Here is a 9,251-nt window from a genome sequence, read left to right on the forward strand (position 1 = left end):
TTTTTTTTTTTGAGACAGGGTCTCACTAATCTGTGAAGCTGGACTTGAATTTGTAATCCTTCTATTTCAGCCTCCCAAAGTAGCTGGGATCACAGGCGTGCGCCACCATGCTCAGCTACTACATTATTATACATATTACTATATATCTTGACAAAATATGGTAGGCAGAAAAATTCTCTTCTTTCCCAGAATTTCTATGAACATTTCCTAATGCTTTTTCATCACTGTAATCAGGGGATTACAGCTAAAGCTAACCATTTTCATATAGGAGGGCACTCTGCTATAGGGAAACAGGATAGGAGGGGTCTGACATATAATAGAAAGACATATGGTAGCGGTTGGCTGTGTATCTCAGTGGTAGAACTCTTTCCTTGCATGTGCCAGTCTCTGGTGTCCATCCCCAACATTGTTTAAAAAAAAAAAAAAAAAAGCTCAAGAACCTGACTGTGTGATCGTGGATGAAAAATGAGGAATCTACCTATTTCAAGCCAGAACTGTAATAAGGACATTAATGAACTGACCTGGGATAAGGCCTCAACAAACAGAAGTTTTTGAATGGTCCTGAATACAGTGCAGCCACCAGGGCCCTTTGGAGTCCTGAAAGATGAAAAAGGGCCTGTTCTCATCCAGGTATGTCCTAACCACCTTGCCTGCCCAGCCCACCCAGCCCCAGGGAAGTTGTACTTTCCTGCTCCTACCATGTCTAGATTCAGAAAAGGATGAAGAACAACAGTTGGAGGCAACAGAACAATTTCCACCCCCTAGACCACTCATCCCAGCCCCCAGACTTCCCTCCCCAACTTCTCTCCAAAGAGCTCTCCAGGGACCCAGGGGGAGAACTGGGGAAAGCATTGACAGCAGGAGCTAGGCAAACTCTATGGCAACAGAGGATGCTAAACAGCCTCTTCCAGCTGAGTTTGGGACTGTAACCCTATATTTGGCAACTGAGGAGCACTTAGGCATAAATATATGTGGTCAAATCTTCAGGTTTCAAAATTCCAAGTGGCCTTGACTTTGAGAGCTGAACAAGGAATTTAGCCAGGGAAGGGAGCCAGTGGCCACTGTATACTATCGAAGTTGGTTTCACTACACTGGGAAAAGTGTCTGCAGTACCTCTTCCAAGCAGCCCTGTGGGTATCCTTGGTCCTATAGGTTCTGGGTGGTCCCTTATACCCCTCTAAAGATGAACCCATGAGTCTTCTCTTCCCCTCCCCAAGAATAAAATTCTTTACTGGAGGTCACTCGACCAAGAAATGAAATGAGCATTGGACCAGGAATCTGTTCTAACATCTGGCCCAGTTTGGCCACTACCTGATTGGCTGATCTCAGGCATGGTTCTCCAAACCTGTTTTCTACCCTTGAAATAGTGAAAATAACATTTACATCTCTGCCCCATAAAGTGGGGCTGAAAAGGGACCATCAATGTGGTCTGAATTTTGAGGGGTACTGTGGTTGCTGAGTCATACAGTCATGCCAGCCACCAGAGCCAAACATGGGTATCCCCTCCCTGTAGGCTGCCCCAGGATCTGCCCCCACCAAGGGACCTGCAACAGGAACCAGCATCAGCTGCTCAAGTTTGGTTTCCAGGAAATTTATGATAACATCTGGATCTCAGTGCAGTTTATAGGAAAGACAGGAAGTCATGGTGTTGGGTTGGATGTGGGGAAAATCCGGCACAGGACAGAAGGTGATAGAATCTTCATGTAGGGAAGGCACACATCTCCTGGCCTTGATAACAAATCCTGTCACAGGTCCAGTTCTGCTTTGCATGAGGCTACGGGAATGGGAGAAACACAGCCCCTCATTCAAGGGACAGAGTCCCACTCTTGCACCCACTCACCCTGACACTGTGCACCTTAGAACATAATTCTGTATATAGTGACTTGCCCCCTCTTTCTTACCATCCCTCACTCTAATAATTGCCATAGAGTACATTTAAGCCAGTTATAGCCACCCCAAGCCAGGCCCTCCCACTCCCTTCCCTTTACAAATAGGATTCTGCCAACAATCCAAAGGGCTGACTTCAGTAAGGGTAGGGACAAGATGAAGGATGGCAGATAGCACAGAACTCATGACTAGGTCATTCCTAGGGGCCAAATACTGGAGGGCCTATCTCTTTGGCAGAGTCAATCCCACTCTCCCCTGGGAAAGTTGTTTGCCCCTACTATGGCCTGTCTGAGCCATAGCCAGATGCTGGAAAGGTCTTTGCCTTCCAGAGCTTCTTTGCCTTAGAAGTTAGCCCTTTAAAGTGGCTCTGCTTTACTTCCTTGAAAGGAGCCTTACTATCAGCTATGGTTTCTGGCCCAAATAGAATAGCCCAAGAGGAAGGACTGCTGAAGGTAATTTTGGAAATCCCAGACTGGTCTGCTAGCTCAGTGCAGATGCTGAGTCACACAGGGCAGAGCCAGCTTCCAACAGCTTCCCCAGGGCCACACCCACCTTCCTACTTGGTAGCTCACAGAATGGGACTGGGCAGACTGCCCCTCCTTCCAGTCTACTCAGACAGCTCAGATGTATAGTGCTAGACATTACTTTTATCCCAGACTCTGAATCTCACCATCTCTTTCCTCTCCTCCATCAGGATTTGTTTGCCTTTCTTCTCAAGAGAGTTCTACTTTCCAAAATTCACCTATCCTTCAAGGTCCAGGGTTAGACAGAGTGGTGGGAAAGTACCTTGGAGGTTGGGGAGCTGGCTCAACCAGCCAGCCATTAAGGGATCCTGCCCCTACAGGCTGCACCCAGCCTCCTCCCAGGGGCAGGATAATCATCCCTCCCTCTCACCCACTTCTTCCCCTGCCTCAGGCACATTTCCTTCAGCCCTTTTCAGGCCACCCAGACTGGCCTTCTTAGACAGCAGGCACCTTACCCTCATTGTTTCCTGTAAACCCATGGTAAGAGACACTGGCCTGACTCTTCCTTTGAATCCCTTTGGATCTGTTTTGGATATGATGGGGGCCAGAGGGGGAGCTCTGGGAGGCTTACTATTTGAGTCTTGGAGGGTGCTGTGGTCTTTAGAAATGAGCCACCATCCTTCTGCTCTCTGCAACTTTGATGTTGGCTGAGAGAGCCTTGGGGGCCCAGCCCCCTGCCCTAAGACCTTGTAATAGTGAGCAGCTATGGAGATCTAAATGTAGGCAGTGCTCTGCACATGGCCCTGCATCTCTTCTGTCCCCTCGGCCCCCAGATGGTATATATGCATCTCCATTTTGCCACCCTGGATCTTGGGCAGAGATTGGCTGTCAGTTTCCTTCTCAGAGGTTAGAAGATGGAAGTGGCCAGGATAGAGAAAGCCTTGATTCCACAGATCAGAGGTCAGCTCAGTCTTAGGAGGAAGCAGTTGGGGGCTTGGAATAGAAAGGGGTGTCAGGAGATGGGCACTGGATTTGTCTCTGGGGAGGTCAGAGGCCCCACAGCAGGCCTCTCCACCTGCAGTTTGCAGGGACAAGATACTATAAAAGCAGGAGAGATTATGGACTCATTCACAGTCTGAAACAATATTCCAGCCCTGGGGCCAATTGTGAACAAGTCAACCCTGTCCCTGACTTCTTAGAACTCAGCCAACTAGCCAATGGAGTTCTGCTTCCTCCCCTCTTTTTTTTCAGATTAGCATTGTGATTAGAGGTCTTCTCTGTCCGACCCAGCTTTTTCCTCTCTTCTTTCTCAGGTATCACCTCCCTCCAACTTTTTCTCAAAGTCTGTTTACCAGAGGATACAAATGGCTACTTTTTTTTTCCAAGATCTTTTTCTTTTTTTTTTTTTTTTAATATTTTTATTTTTTAGTATTTGGCGGACACAACATCTTTGTTTGTATGTGGTGCTGAGGATCAAACCCAGGCCACACGCATGCCAGGCAAGAGTGCTACCACTTGAGCCACATCCCCAGCCCCTCCAAGATCTTTTTCTTCTTCTTTTCCTTTTTTTTTTTTTTTGTACTGGGTATTGAATCCAAGGGCACTTCACCACTGAGTTACACATTCCCAGTCCTTTTTAACTTTTTTTATTTTTGAGACAGGATGTTACTAAATTGCTAAAGCCAGCCTCGAACTTGGTAACTTGCTGCCTCAGCCTCTGGAGAAACTGGGATGACAGGCATATGTGACCATGCCCAGCTATAATAAAGCTACTTCTATGCTGAAGTAGCTCTACCACTGAGCTACATCCCCAATTTTTTTTTTTTTTTTAAACAAGGAGCATGTTTATTATAAGAGCAAAGGTAACAAAGTAACAGACTTCTCCCAGAAGCAGGGGAATCAATAGGAAAGTACTGATTTGTTCTTTTCATGGGCTTTGGCCCTTCTATCTTCTCCCCTTCCACACTCTCCTTATTATCACTCACTGGTACCCCATGTCCATGCATCTTAGTCTTTTTGTTGGACCTCCCCAACACTCATATCCACAAGCACTTTCGCGAGTTAGGCAGTTGACCTCATTGGGAGATCCTTTTTACTCTTTCTGTCCAGACCTGGACCTGCCCGTCCCTTCATCATTCACCATTCTGCCCTGGCTGCCCACGCAGTTCTAAATCTCCCTCACCTCAGCCTCCTGATTAGCTGGAACTACAGGCCAACATCACCACACAAGGTTCAAAGCCTATGTTCTCAGCTCAAGCACTTCACTGTTAAAACTGAATCCACACCAGACAAACCTCTGTAACCTTCACTTCAATGGCAACTTTGTCTGGAAATACAAGATGTGGCCCAAATCTAAGCACCCATCCCTCTGGTAAGTTAGGCTGTCTCTTCCCCTCCATGCTCCCTAACAGGGAGCATGTTAAGAAGTGTGTGCTAAAGTACACTTAACCACTGTTTCTGGATTTTCTGTTCCTGTGTTCACTGAGGGTAGAGGCCCAGTTCGGTGACTTAATAGATGCATGGTATTGTCCCAGTCTTTTTATTTTTTATTTAGAAACAAGGTCTCACTAAGTTGCCCAGTCTGGCCTTGACTTGGAATCCTCCTTCCTCAGCCCTCCAAGGTGCTGGGATTACAGCACATACAACATGAAACCCAAAGCACTTTTGTACAAAGAAGTTACTCATTGCTTACCATGGAAATGCAAAAACAAAAACATGGTGAGGTTTTTTTGTTTTGTTTTGTTGTTTGGTGCTGGGGATGGCACCCAGGGCCTCATGCATAGCAGGCAAATGCTCTATCACTGACATACACCCCCCAGTCTCCTGAGATATTACTTCTTAATTGGCCTAGTAAAAATTAGAAAATTAGATCATGCCAAGCACTGGTGAAGATGGAGAAAAATAAGACCATCAAGCCTTATTGTGGCAACATAGATGGAGTACAACTACTGAGGAGAGTGGCTGGTCTTACCTGCTCAGGTCCATCTCATGCCAGTAGTTCTGTTCCTGGCAGTCTGTTCCTAGATATCTCTCTAAAGAAATTTTCATTCAAGCTCCTAGTCCATGTTTGAGGATATTTACCTGAGAGTTATTTGTCACAACAGAAAGTTGAAGGTAATCTTGGGTTCCATACTTTGGGGAACAGATGTGTAAAATGTGGGAGATGCCCACAGTGAAGCACTCTGAGGCACTAAAAAGTAATGTAGCAACATAGAGGAATGTTACAAACAGTGCTGGAAGAAGAAAAAAATGATATCAAACATATTAATAGATGCCTTTGAAAAAATACCAGGCTATATACAAATAAACGATATGTGATGTGCAGGATGGTTCATCTTCCTCTCTGTTTCCACATGAAATTGAGCCAGATATTATTAGATGCATCTTCCTCAAACCAGTTTCCAGCCCTGAGTTTCCCTCTTTCCTTTCTTCCCCCTGCCCCCCCCTTTTTTTTGTACCAGGAATTGAACTCAGGGGCGCTTAACCACTGAGCCACATCCACAGCCCTATTTTGTATTTTATCTAGAGATAGGGTCTCACTGAGTTGCTTAGCACCTCACTTTTTGCTGAGGCTGGCTTTGAACTCATTATCCTCCTGCCTCAGCCTCCAAGATGCTGGATTACAGGCATGCGCCACCACGCCTGGCCTTTTTGTTTGTTGTGGTGGTGGTGGTGATACTGGGTATTGAACCCAGGGACATTACCAGTGAGCTACGTCCTCAGTTCTTTTTATTTTTTATTTTGAAATAAAGTCTTGCTAAATTGCCCAGGCTGGCTTTGAACTTGCAATCCTCCTTCCTCAGACCTCCAAAGTGCTGGGATTACAGGCACATGTACTGTACCCCATCTGAGTTATCTTCTTCACACAAGGACCAGACATCTGGATATCCATATTCTCAGCTCCCCACACTCAACCTTGAACATGAAAGAGCATAAACAGGGACTCCAAACAGAGCTGTCACCAAGCCCCTATGCTTTACCCACCTTACCACAACCTGTGTCTGTTGCAGATGTCACACTGGGAAAGGCTAGGCCTTGGTTCTCTCTTCCTAGAAGCTAGGTCTGTAGTGAGAACCGCCCTGAGGCTCCAGGCCCCCTCCTTGGGTTTTAGTGACTCAGAACTCAAAGAAGTACTTATTTACATTTACGGGTTTATCGTAAGGATATTGCAAAGAAAACTGGGGTTAATACCAGATGAAGAGGTACATAGGGCAAGGTACAGAGGAGGGACAGAGCCGTCTCTGTACCTTCTTCAGGTACACCACCCTGCAAGAACCTCCATGTGTTCAGTTATTGGAAGCTCTCTGAATCCTGTTCATTTTGATTTTATGGAGACTTCATTACATAGGCTTGTTTGATTAAATCATTGACTATTGGCAATCAATTCAACCTTCAGCCCTAAACTTGAGAGATGGGACTGAAAGCCCCAAACCTCTAATCCTGCCTTGGGTCTTTCTGGTGACCACCTCCACCCTGAAATCACCTAGGGACTACAGCCTATAGGCAGGCATCTCATTAGCATACAAGATACTTATCAGTCTGGAAATTCCAAGGATTTTAGGAGTTCAATGTCAGGAAATGAGCAAAGACCAAATGAACACAGTATTTCACAACATCATAGGGCACAGGGGTAGGATTTGACCTTAGAGAGGGTGCACACCACATAGGACTTTGCAGGCTACTGAAAAGACAATGACTTTTATTCTATCATAGAGAATTTAAAAAGTGGAGTGACAAGTCAGGCATGGTGAATGCCTACAATTCCAGCTGAGGCTGAGCAGAAGGATCACAAGTTTGATGCCAGCCTGGACAAATTAGCAAGAAATTATCTCAAAAATTAAAAACAGGCTAGGAAAATATAACTCAGGGGTAGAGTGCTTGTCCAGAATATGCAAAAATGAAACTCCTTCTAACAAGAATATGCAGCAAGGTCATGGGTTCAATCCCCAATACTCCAAGAACAAAAATTTAAAAGCATTAAAAAGTGGAGTGACAGGGGCTGGGTGATGGTGAAACTCAATGATAGAGCTCTTGCCTACCATATGCAAGGCCCTGGATGATCCTCAGAACAGCAAAACAAAAAACATAAAGCGCTGGTGGCGCACACCTGTACTCCCAGCAGCTCAGGAGGCTGAGGCAGGAGGATCACGAGTTCAAAGCCAGCCTCAACAACAGTGAGGTGCTAAGCAACTCATTGAGATCTTGTCTCTAAATAAAATACAAAACAGGGCTGGGGATATGGCTCCGTGGTCGAATGCCCTGAGTTCAATTCCCAATACCCCCAAAACAAACAAAAAACATAAAGCAACATAATCTGACCTCTTATAAAAAGAGAAAGAATGTAGGGAACAAAGATATAAGGGGACCTGGCCAGGCATGATGACACACAGCTGTAATCCTAGTGGCTAGGGAGGCTGAGGCAGGAGGATACAAGTTCAAAGCCAGCCTCAACAAAAGCAAGGCACTAAGCAACTCATTGAGACCCTGTCTCTAAATAAAAAATACTAAGTTCAATCCCTAGTACCAAAAAAAAGAAAGAGAGGAGGGGGGTGGGTACCTGTTAGGAAGTCATTGCAACAATCCAGGAGGGAGAGGATGTGGCTTGGTGGCAGAGGTAACATAGCAGGTGTGCCAAAAGGAGGCTATGGAGCAACTTGGCCCATACACTGGTAGGAACGCAAAATGGCACCGCCATTTTGGGAAACCAGCACCGTTTAATGAAAATATCCCAGTCAGGCATGATGGTATATGCCTATAACTCCAGCTACTGTGAAGGCTGAAGCAGTTGAAAAGGAAATTTGAGGCCAAAATGGGTAATTTTGTGAAACCTTATCTCAAAATAAGAAATAAAAAGGGCTGGGGATGTTACTCAGTGGTAGAGCACCCCTGAGTTCAATTCCCTGTACTGAAATAAATTAAATATCTCCCAGCTCTATGACCCAGCAGTTCCAACTCCTAGGTGTCTTACTCAAGACAAGTGAAAGCCTATGTTCACAAAAAGAATTTGTACAGAGTTATCGCGGTAGTGCTAGCCATGCCAGCTATATCTGGGAACATTAGGGTTGGTGAGCAGCATGTTCTTATGGAGACTGTTTCCACAATAGCCTGGAGCTGTATTTCACAGTACAGGAGGTCATGCTTGTCATGATGGCCCTCAGTCTCTGAACAAAAATAAATTATGTTAGGGGGCTGGGATTGTGGCTCAGTGGTAGAGTGTTCGCCTAGCGCTGGTGGGACCCAGGTTCGATCCTCAGCACCGCATAAAAATAAAGGCATTGTGTTGTGTCCATCTACACCTAAAAACTAAATATTAAAAATTATTAAAAAAAAAAAAATCGGGCTGGGGATGTGGCTCAAGCGGTAGCGCGCTTGCCTCGCATGCGTGCGGCCCGGGTTCGATCCTCAGCACCACATACAGACAAAGATGTTGTGTCCGCCGAAAATTTAAAAATAAATATTAAAATTCTCTCTCTCTCTCTCTCACTCTCTCACTCTTTCTTTAAAAAAAAAAAAAAAAAGAAAGAAATTGTGTTAGGTGCCGTGATGTACACTTGTAATCCCAGCAACTGGGGAGGCTGAGGTAGGAAGATCTCGAGTTCAAAGCCAGCTTCAGCAACTTAGCAAGGCCCTAAGCAACTTAGTGATACGTTGTCTCAAAAAATAAAATAATGGGGTTGGGGTTGTGGCTCAGCAGTAGCGCGCTTGAGGCACTGGGTTCGATTCTCAGCACCACATACAAATAAGTGAAAATAAAAGTCCATCAACAATTTTAAAAAATATTTTAATTAATTAATTAATTAAAATGGGCTGGAGGATGTGGCTCAGTGGTTAAGCACCCCTGGGTTCAAGTCCCAGTACCAAAGGGTGGTGGGGAGAGAGGGGGAGAGAGAGAGAAATTAC

This window comes from Marmota flaviventris, chromosome 3, assembly GCF_047511675.1.
Source record: "Marmota flaviventris isolate mMarFla1 chromosome 3, mMarFla1.hap1, whole genome shotgun sequence".
NCBI classification, from domain to species: domain Eukaryota; kingdom Metazoa; phylum Chordata; class Mammalia; order Rodentia; family Sciuridae; genus Marmota; species Marmota flaviventris.